An 11,049-nucleotide genomic window follows, 5' to 3' on the forward strand; every position below is an offset into this window, starting at 1 on the left:
CCTCCCCACGTGCAGCACAGACTAGAAGAAAATTGCTTTTCCGTGTAATGTTAAACACACCCACGCACACACACACACACATTTAGCAATTCCATTTTCTAGCCAAAAAAAAAATCATAAGGATCATTCCCCCCCCCCCGCCTCTGTGGTGGCTGTTCAGTGGGAGACTGCATGGTTATTCTGAAAGTCTTTATTGTTGCATTGCTCAAACACGAAGCCAGCCAACCTTGCCGAGGTTCCACACCTTAGACATGTGAAAAGAGTTTGCGAGCACTTGGCAAACGATCAGTACTCTTGAAACTTGACTTTGCAAGCCTGAGATTCGTTTCCCAGAAAGACAGGAGATAGCTCAAATAAAATATATATATATACACACACATTTCTCAATATCTCTGTCTCAATTTCAATCTCCCTCCCTCTGCTCTCTCCTTTAAAAATTCAACTTAAGCATTCTCTTCCCTACCCCTGCAAAGTTGCATGTTTCTCTGGATCCACAACTGAAAAGATGCAGCATAATTTCAGGAGTTTCAAACCAAGCTTCTAGATGCAACACCAGCAGGTGGTGTACTGAAATGCCACACGGACAAAAAAAAAAAATAGAACAATGAAGCTGATGAGGGTTTTTTTTTTTTTTAATTGTCTCTACACGGCAGTTATTTCCACTAAGGAAAAATGGCAAAACTTGATTTTCGAGACCGAAAAATAACCTGTGAACTCTGAAAGGAATGGACCATTGTATTTCAATTTCAGTTTTTTTTTTTTTGTTTTTGTTTTTTTTTTGTTTTTCGAGACAGGGTTTCTCTGTGTAGCTTTGCGCCTTTCCTGGGACTCACTTGGTAGCCCAGGCTGGCCTCGAACTCACAGAGATCCGCCTGGCTCTGCCTCCCGAGTGCTGGGATTAAAGGCGTGCGCCACCACCGCCCGGCTCAATTTCAGTTTTGTTCCTACCCTTTCGTAATCAAAGATCACTTTTTCTGTTATTCTCTCAAGCAAAAATAAATAAACTGACTGTCCCAGTTTGCTTTCTGTTGCCGTGAGAAACAACGACCAAAAGCAACTTGGGGAGAAAAGGAGGTTTTATTTCATCTTACAATTTACAGTCTGCCATGAAGGGAAGTCAGGACAGGGACCTGGAGGTAGGAACTCAAGCAGAGATCAGAGGGGAGCCCTGCTTCGGGGTTGTTCCTCTTCATGTTCCTCCTTCATGTTCCTCTTTTATACAAATAAGGCCCACCTCCCCGGGGATGGTACCGCCCATAGTGGGCTGGACCCTCCCACATCAACTGTCAATCAAGGAAATGTTTCACAGACTTGCCCACAGGCCTATCTGACAGAGGCGTTTCTCAATGGAGGTTCCCTCTTCCCAGGTGACCCTAGCTTGTGTCCAGGTGTCAAGAAGTAACCAGCACACGTGCCTTGGCAGTGCCTTCGTGGAATACTTTAGTGAGTACTAGTTTGCAGCCTCTTAGGAAAGAAAAAAGTCTTTCTCTGTAAAAGGAACAATCAAAAGAGAGACGCACAGAAATAAAATGTAGACCAACTCTAGAGTCCTTGTTCTGAACACCTTTGCCCAGGGTTTATTTTTTATCTATTTCAGATTGTTCTTATTTCAACTTTATCCTGGCATCCACATCCACCAGCCCATTTAATTATTCTTATCAAGGCTATTTATTCTTCTCTAAGGTGAGCCGGGCTTTGGGGACAGCCACTTAAGATGGCCAATCTGGACCCCCAAACTTGGGAGTCCTTTGGAGAACTGTACTTTTTTTCCTCTCCTTTCTAAGCTTCATTTAAATAGATTTAAGGAAAAAATTCAATCATTACTGACACCTTAAGAGGTCCATAGACATACAGACCAATGGCCCTTTAAGGGTCATGGATAAAAGGACATGATGTTGCTACTCATTCACCTTGGTCTCCGGCAGTAAATTCCCTGGAAAATACACATCTTGCCTCTCAAATATATGTATATATGAAAAAGCATGGACCTTTTATGACTTCAAGCCCCTGGAGTGGTCTGCTCACAGTGACTCATGTTGCCATAGGTTGTGCTGATTATTACAAAACATTCTATCCATTATGCTGAAAGATGGACCAACAAGAGGGTACTAGTTCAAGCCCTCATGCCCTGAGGATGTTGGAAGCGGAGTTGAGTTGCTGGGACTTAATTCTTTCAAAGGCATGCATGTTCATATTTAACCAACACAGTTCCCAGAATTCACTGCGATCCAACCATTTGTCATGGTGTGCATTCTGTACGCTGCTTACTGTACCACGTTTTTCTGTGCCAGGGACAAACCCATTGATTTCCTGTCTGCAGAAAGTTGTTAGTGTGGTGAGAGAGGCAGCAGCTGCAGGGTAGGTTCAGGGCTACCCTCGGAGGGCAATCTGTGGGGCACAGTGGGAAGCTGTCAGGAAAGGTACAGCTTGGCCTGGGATTGGTTCTGTGAGGGAGACACCACTTTCAGAGGGAGCAACGTGTGCACAGGACACGGAGGACAGGGAACATTCTAGGAACGGTGAAGCCTGAAGTAGAGCGTGGCATAGCTTTTAATTTACTAATGGAACATCTGTAGCCTCTGGATAATGTATCACTTCTCAGACTTGGGACATAGCACTATTGTTTCCGATTATATACCAGCAGGAAAACGTCAGGCACACTGCTCTACACTTGATAATCGATCATAATGCAAGGCCAAGTTACTCACTGTGAATGGAATCACCTGGTTGGATGGTAACAGCCAGATTTTTCCTTACTGAAAATATATTTCCCTCTGTGTAAGTTGTAAGTTGGTAATGTTTTCCTCAACCTAATGTCCTCTGCGACATCTTGTCATCTAATGTTTCAGTCTCTATCTTGGTAATCTTGTCTGAATCAACTATTTTATTGAATTGCAAAGGATGATTTTCTTATTTGGGGCAGGGTTGTTTAGAGACAGGATTTCACTGTGTGGCCTGGAACTCGCTCTGTAGCCCAGGCTGGCCTTGAACTCACAGAGATCCACCTGCCTCTGCCTCCCGAGTGCTGGCATTAAAGGCCTGTGCCACCACTGCCTGGCAAAGGACAATTTTCTTTCTTTCTTTCTTTCTTTCTTTCTCCCTTTCTTTCTTTCTTTCTTTCTTTCTTTCTTTCTTTCTTTATTCTTCCTTCCTTCCTTCCTTCCTTCCTTTCTTTCTCTTTTTTTACTTTCTTTTCTTGTTTTTTGCGTGTTTGGTTTTGGTTTTTCAAGACAAGGTTTCTCCGTGTAACCCTGGCTGTCCTAGAACTCTCTCTAGAGACCAGGCTAGCCTGGAACTCAGAGATCGGCCTGTCTCTGCCTCCAGAGTGCTGGGATCAAAGGTGTTCGCCACCACACCTGGTCCTATAGATCATTTTTAAAGTCATGTAGATGTAAAGTCAATTGGAGAAGGAGTAGAGAAAAAAAGACCTATGATGACTGGAACTTGATGATTCGGGACCAGCTGAGCCGACTTGGTAGGATGCACTCTTAGAGAGATAGAGAAATAGGAAAGGGGAACACTGTTCTCCAAAAGAAGGGAATGTTTCAAGGATGAAAAACCACCTGAGTCACAAGCTGCAATTAAAGTATGGACTAGAAATGGCTGCGCCCAAGACAATATGGAGGTAACCAATTGGATAGGTTCTGCAGAAAAGTAGGACAAAGACTGGATTCAAACAGTAGAAAACAAGAACAAAGAAGTAACCCCAGGGGATTCTATTAACCCTCTTCGGGGGCAGGCCCCATACCAGAAGTAGCTGGACAACACGAAGCGTACTTTCTTAGATGTTCTGTCTCAGTTTGATTTGTTTGGGCATTCCTGTCTTAGTGAGGTTTTTGCTTGCTTATTTTAACTTCCTTTTGGGTGCGTGTGTTTCTTGGTTTTATTTTTGTGTTTGTTTTAAAGAGAGAGACAGAACATAAAATTGAGTGGGTGGGGAGGTGGAGAAGATCGGGACAGAGGGGGAAGCATGACCAAAATATCTGAGAACGTTTTTAAATAATGAAAAAATAAGTAGACACAGGTGAGAAGTAATGGTGGACCTATCTAGCAGTTAAAGGGGGATGAGACGACTAGACGGATTTTGTTTGTAGGTTTGTGTTTGTAGGTTTATCTGTTAACTAGACATGTTTTGAAGATGGCTTCAGGATTGAGTCAGTAGGGTTTGCTAATGGACCACTTGCAGTGTTTAAGGTGGATAAAGGATCGCAGGCTTGCACCCCAAATAATCAGAAGAATGGGGCTGCCGTGCAGAGATGGGGCAGAGAGAGCAGAACAGCATTCAGCTGACGTCCTGTTTCTAGTCTCCCTCTCGTTCCTGCAGTCAGTGAGACTCCGTGTCTGGTTCTTAAGGAAACATGGGATGCTCTCCCTGCTGCCTCACAGAGGCCTTGTGCAGCGTCTCCTACAAGGCAGTCATGGTACAGATGACCGATCTTCAGCTTCCAGACTTGTGTCAACTTCTCTCATCTCTGTTGGTTTTCCCTGTGCATTTCAGTTTCCTTTAATTAAGAAGATTCAGGGCTGGAGAGATGGCTCAGCGGTTAAGGAGTAAAGTTCTTGCAGAGGATGGGTGTTCAGTTTCCAGCACCCATACTGGGTGACTCACAACCACCTATAACTCCAACTCCAGGGGATCCTATACCTCTGTCCTCCACAGGCACCTGGGAACATGTGCACACACACACACACCCTGAGACACACATGTATACAATTAAAACTAAAAATAATTTTTTTAAAAAGAATCCACTTAGAAGCCAGGCAGTGGTAGCGCACACCCTTAAACCCAGCACTCAGGAGGCAGAGACAAGCCAATTTCTATGAGTTCAAGGCCAGCCTGTTCTACAGAGTGAGTTCCAGGACAAGCTCCAAAGCTACAGAGAAACCCTGTCTTGAAAAACAAAAAACAGAAAAAGCAAAAAAAAAAAAAAAAGAATCCACTTAAAGCCATTTCTTTTGGTATTTGGAAAGCATGGAAAAGAATGTGTGCTCAACACAGAGTTCAACAGGTAGCCACCCTTGTTTGTTTCTTACTTATGAATTGTGATTATTGATAGACATGATCAACTTGACTGCATTTGGAATCACCTAGGAGAACCATCTCTGGGCCTGCTGTCTTTGAGCACATGTCCAGAGAAGGCTAACTGAAAAGGGAAGACCCACCCTGATTGTCGGCATTGGGTTGGGCTTAGGCTGAATGCAAACAGGAAAGGGGATGAAGCCAGATGAGTGCCAGCATTCACTTCTTTCTGCTTCCTGACTGTGAGTTCAACAGAGCCAGCTACTCTAAGCTCCTGCCACCATGCCGTCCCCACCAGGACAGGCCAAGGCAAGCTCTTCCCTTTACTTGCTCCTTGTAGGGATTTGGTCATAACCTTAAAAAAACAACAAACAAGCCGGGCGGTAGTGGCGCACGCCTTTAATCCCAGCACTCGGGAGGCAGAGGCAGGCGGATCTCTGTGAGTTCGAGGCCAGCCTGGGCTACCAAGTGAGTTCCAGGAAAGGCGCAAAGCTACACAGAGAAACCCTGTCTCGAAAAACAAAACAAAAAAAAGAAAACAAAAAACAACAAACAAAACCCCAACACACATATACATACATAAGTTCTTCCAGTCATCCATTTCTGCATTCATTTTTGGACTGATAGTTGATCACTTTCAATTGCTCAATTGGTCCTTCTGAAAGCTTATATTGGGTATTCCGGAATTTCTGCTTTCTGGCTGAAATGAAAGTGATGGGTTTTTCTTCCTGCTTTCATTTTTTTCTCACTGATTCTCCCTCCTTTACATGAAGTGATGCATTTTATTTATTACTCACCTGGGAACACTACCTTTGGATACCATCTTAGAAAAGCCAAAGTATGTCATAATCATGTTAAACTACAAGGTCTCAGGCCAGGGAGAGAGCTCAGTCGTTGAAGCACTTTTCACATAAACATGAGTCCTGAGCTCAGTCTCCAGAACCCATGGAAGAGCCGGGCACAGAAGCCAAGGGGCCCCTTGCTGGCCAGTCAGTCTAGCTGAATCAGGGAGGTTTAGATTAAGCTAGAGCCTCTCTACCTTAAAAATTAGGCGGAGAGAGATTGAGGAAAACACCTGATATTGACCTTCTGGCTTCCACATGTGCATGTGAGAACACACACACACACACACACACACACACACACACACACACTTCAAGGGCAGTTACTTAGACCTTATGAGTACATATAACGTGTGTTTGTGGGTCTGTGGGAGTGTTTGAATTTGAGCCAATACGCTTACAAAAGTTATTGATGAGAGTAGAATCACACACACACACACACACACACACACACACACACACACACACACCTGTGTGCATTTGCCATTATTCTGCTTCCATTTACCTTAAGTCTCAGTTGGATAGGCACCTGACTCACTTAGGAATCTCTTTCCAGGGAATATGAAACAAAAACAGAAAGTGAATCTCTCTGTGGCATGTAACCTTGGGACCTCTTCATGAACCTTTAGGCTTGGGGGTTGGCAGTGGGGATGGGGGGGTGACCCTAAGAAACCTGTTTTTGGAATGTCTTGCAGCTAAAGGGAAGAAATCCCTCATGGCTTCCTGCAGGGAGTGTCCGAGGCCCGGCCCCTTATCTTAGTTCAGATTTGTGTCTATCCTGAGCTCTATCCCAGGCCTAAGTCCTTGGAGTAGATCCACCTCCCCTTTCCTGCCTGACTCAAGTCGGCTTCAACTCCTTAATGTCAAGACGAACTAAGATCAGAGATGAGCATTTCAGCATTTCATCGACCAGGAAGGCTGATCAAACTTTATGCAGAGAGCGGACGTGACACCTCATTCTCTACTGACATAAGGAAGCCAGGCCCAAGTTTAAGACCAACAACTCTCATCTCAGCCTTCCCTGGGGACAAGCACATCCCCGTGGCCCTGGACCACTCACTGGATCTCAGAGTCTGGCTGTCCCACCTCACAGAGAAAAGCCACATGAGCTCAGAGGCCCTGTTCTTTTCTTTTCTTCATCAAAGCTATAGGAAGGAAGGGAAGAGAGAGGGAGGGAAGAAGAGAGAGAAAAGAGGAGGAGGGTAAAAGGAAGGAAAAGACTAAAGGTCTCTAAGTCCAGAGGTGATTGGCAAGGTTTAGAAATCCACCATTAACATGAAAGGCATAAGGATTAAATTTGCGGATTAGAAGTAAGTGCATTTCCCCACACTGAATGTCCTAATAATGCCGAATACCTGCTTTAGATACAAGGGGTCTTTCACAGAGTCTTATAACTGCAATCCAACACGGGAGAAAAGCCCAAGGGGCAAATATCCCTGAAGTTACACACCAGATGAAGGAAGCAGTGGAAATAAAACCCAGGGACTTTTACTGCCCAGGCTGTCAATAATAACTCCAGGGGCCTGCAGCGACATTGAAGGATGGAGTCTATTTCTGGGTTTTATTGGAAGATTTTTCTTTTGTGGGTATTTCAAGCCCAAATACTAAAGGAGGGAAGGGAGGGATGCACATAATATGAAAATAACATACAGATGGCCAGCAAATACAAACAAAACTTTAAATGGATGTGCAGCTCTGTTGCAGGAAGAGCATCAGACAGGAAGTCAGGAAGCAGGCTTCCAGGTCTGGCTCTGCCGCTAAGAAGCTGCTTGCCTTTGGGACACACACCTTGACTGACTTCTCTGGGCCTCGAGGTCCTGTTCTGTAAAATGACAGCACTAGTATAAATAATATCTCCTCCAGCTGCAAAATTTTATGAGAGCTCCAAGTTTTTAAAGCGAATTAAATTAAATCAAAGTGATGGTTAGATCATGTGGTCCAGAAATTGCCAAAATAATGTATTTAATACAATTTTAGAATGCCAAAATGGTCACAGGAAAATATATTTAATTAAAAATAGAACAATAGAGGGATTTTTTTTGTTTCTGGCCTTTAAAAAAAAAACCTAAGGAACCTAGTAAGAATAAAGATAAGGGAATTATAAAAGACAAGCAGAATTAATCATTATATGAATTTAATCAGGGGAAGATTAAAAAAAATCAAGAGGCTCAATATTGCAGGCAGCATCCATAATCATAAGCTTTTTAACCATATACACAAGACATCAAACACATCGCAGAGGAGAAAAAAGGGTTCTGAGCACAAAAGGCATTAAGAAAGGAAGGTTTTGAAAAAACAGTTTCATTACTCACAAAGGCAGAGGGTGGTGAACAGCCAACTGAAGAGCCTTGCATTGGGAAGCATAGCTGACATTCGGGCAGCAGAATTAAGGGAGTGTGGTGGTGGAAATGATTATTAACAGGCAGAAGGCATCCCGGCTAAGCACAGCGCCAAGCTCAGATGTTATTGTCTCAAGAGCGTTCAACACACAAGCAGCAGCACAGGTGAAACTTGCAGAAGAAATTATGATCAGAGGAGGGACCAGGAAAAGGAGACCAACACAATGTAAAGAAACATTCCACATTAGAAGAAGCACATTTATCTTGAAGAGGGAAAAACAAAAACCCAAACAATGCCAAAGGAACCAACAGACAGCATAACAATGCAGACAGACTGGAGAAAAAAATGGCCCGAAAGGAAGGAATGTCGATGGAACCTTCTAGAAGTATCATTTGTTCTCATTTTTGGATATGAGCTAGTTGCATTACCCCAAACTTCACATGCTTCCAGATGTCACTGCTGCGATGACTGAAGGGGACATTTTGCACACAGTGATTTGGGGCAAGGAGAGGGGAAAGCAAGGATTACTTGCAAATTACTACACGGGATATTATTTTCCAAGACCAAGCCAGGAACTGGCAAGAGCTGACGTCAGAGCCCATCCAAGATCCAGGAAGGAGGAGGAAGATGGCTTTATCAGTAACTCTGGGGTGAAGACACGAGAGCTCAGAAAGTCTCCTGACACCAAGAAGAGACGGAGGAAAGACAACTGCAAGGCAGAAAGAGGCAACGGAAGAGACTTGAAATGAACCACTTGAATCTGTGGCATCAGGTTCCTCTCCCTTAGCAAAAGGCTTACCTTGGCATCCAGGATCCTGTGGTCCCTGGCCTGGCTTCCTCTCCACCACCCCCTGTGTCCTCTCCCCTTAGCCCTGTGGGCTGGCAACCAAGCTTTGTGCCTTTCCATGACTTGGTTTTAGGGCTGTGTACCTGTCCAATCACAATAACTTCCTAAAGAATAACCCTGCCCCTCACCCCGGCCTGTTTGTGCTTCTCCTTCAGGTCTGGGTCATAGTTCACCATGAGGAATGACCTTCCCTGATGTCATCGTCGCTTTGCTATTGCTGTGATAAAACACAAAGGCAATTTATAAAGGGAAAGAAGGGTTGATTTGGGCTTACAGTTCTAGAAGTTTCCATAATGACAGAGGCAGCAGGCAGCAGGCAGACACGACAGCGGCAACTGTAAGTGAATGCTGGGGACTCACATCTTGAGCAGCAAGCGGGAAGCCGAGAGGGCAAACCAGAAGTGCAGGAGACTTTAAACCTGCCCAAGCCTACCCCTAGTGACATACTTCCTCCAGCAAGGCCACACGCCTCCTAAACTATCCAAACATCGCCACCAACTGGGGACCAAGTATTCAAATGCCCGCGCCTATGGGGAACACCTCACTCAAATCGCCGCGCTTGACCGCGTTGTCTACGGTTGCAGCTACTCTGTTTGCTTTCTACGCCATTATCAGCCTTATGGGTGCTCTCTCCTCAGACTTACACATGTAGGCTTCACCTCTGTCCCTCACTGGTATGTGATGTCCCTGAGAAACTTGTCATTCCTTTTTCAAGCATAATTTCTTTATTGATCCTTTGGGAATTTCACATCATGCACCCCAATCCCGCTCATTTCCCACTCCCTCCATATCTGCCACTCACCCCCGTAGAATCCTCCCCAAAAGAAAATTTTAAAAATATGTTAATTAAAAACAAAACAAAACAAACAAAACTCCATTGCACTCCTCTGTCTTTCCCGCCTCTCCAACACCTCTTCATTTTCCTGATTGGCGTTGGAAGCCTCAGTGTGTCACATGGTACACCCTCTTGTCCACTCAGCTTTGGTCTGGTTCAAGGCCTCTGGCTTCTGGCACACCATCGATACCGGACCCTCACTGAAACTCCTCTCCGATATCCTGCTGTTTCCCCAGGTCATGGAGATCCTGCAGCTATGGTTCCCCAGGACCAGTCCCTTCATGCACTCCTACAAGTCATAGATGGGGTAGATGTTGGGGTGGGCCACCTCGAAGCCCTGGGTGTGGTCTGGGTGGTAGCTGATTTGGTTGGTCTGGGCCACTGGGACCACTCCCCTCAGGTGAGGGACAGAGCCAGCTCTTCTATGACCATGCTGAGGGGTGGAGCCATCCCTCCCAAACGTGGGGCCAGCTTTCCCATGAGGGGCAGGGTCAGCTCTTGTGCTGCAGTGGCCATCGAGGGGCAGGGCCAGCTCTCCCAGGGTCAACAAAGGGGGGTTGGTGTTGGCTCAGCAGGGTCCTCGGATTTCAACACTCATGGTTCTTACGGCCTCCTGTGGTAAGAGGGGCCACAGACATCAACACAGACCCCAGCTGCAGCAGGACCACAGACCCAGACATGGCTCTCAGCAGCAGCTCGGGCAGATGTCACCATGGCCCTGATGGCAGCTCAGACCACTCAGATCAGTATGACCCCAGCAGCAGCATGACCCTCCGATGCCAGCATGGTCTCAGGTGGCTGACCAAACCCCAGGTGTCCGCATGGCCCTCAGTGGTAACAGGAGCCACAGACATCAATCAGACCCTGTCTGGGGTAAGGCCATGAACTCAGACAAGGCCCTCAAGAGCAGCCCAGGCCAGATGTCACCATGGCCCCAGGTGGCAAGCAGGCCACCCCCATAAACCTTTTCCTCACCACCTTGCTTCTTCAATTCCGCCTCTTTTTCCAGCACATGAACTGGTCGGCTTCTCTTTCTCTCCCATTTCTCCACCATATATTTGCCCATTACAGCGGCGCCTACCTGCCTGGCATCTTGCGGCCTGTAGATGTCATCAGCCAGTCCAGGCTGCAAGAATCCAGGCGGGCCTGTGGGTGTCTTCGGCTA

The sequence above is a fragment of the Peromyscus leucopus genome, chromosome 16_21, assembly GCF_004664715.2.
Source record: "Peromyscus leucopus breed LL Stock chromosome 16_21, UCI_PerLeu_2.1, whole genome shotgun sequence".
Lineage (NCBI taxonomy): Eukaryota > Metazoa > Chordata > Mammalia > Rodentia > Cricetidae > Peromyscus > Peromyscus leucopus.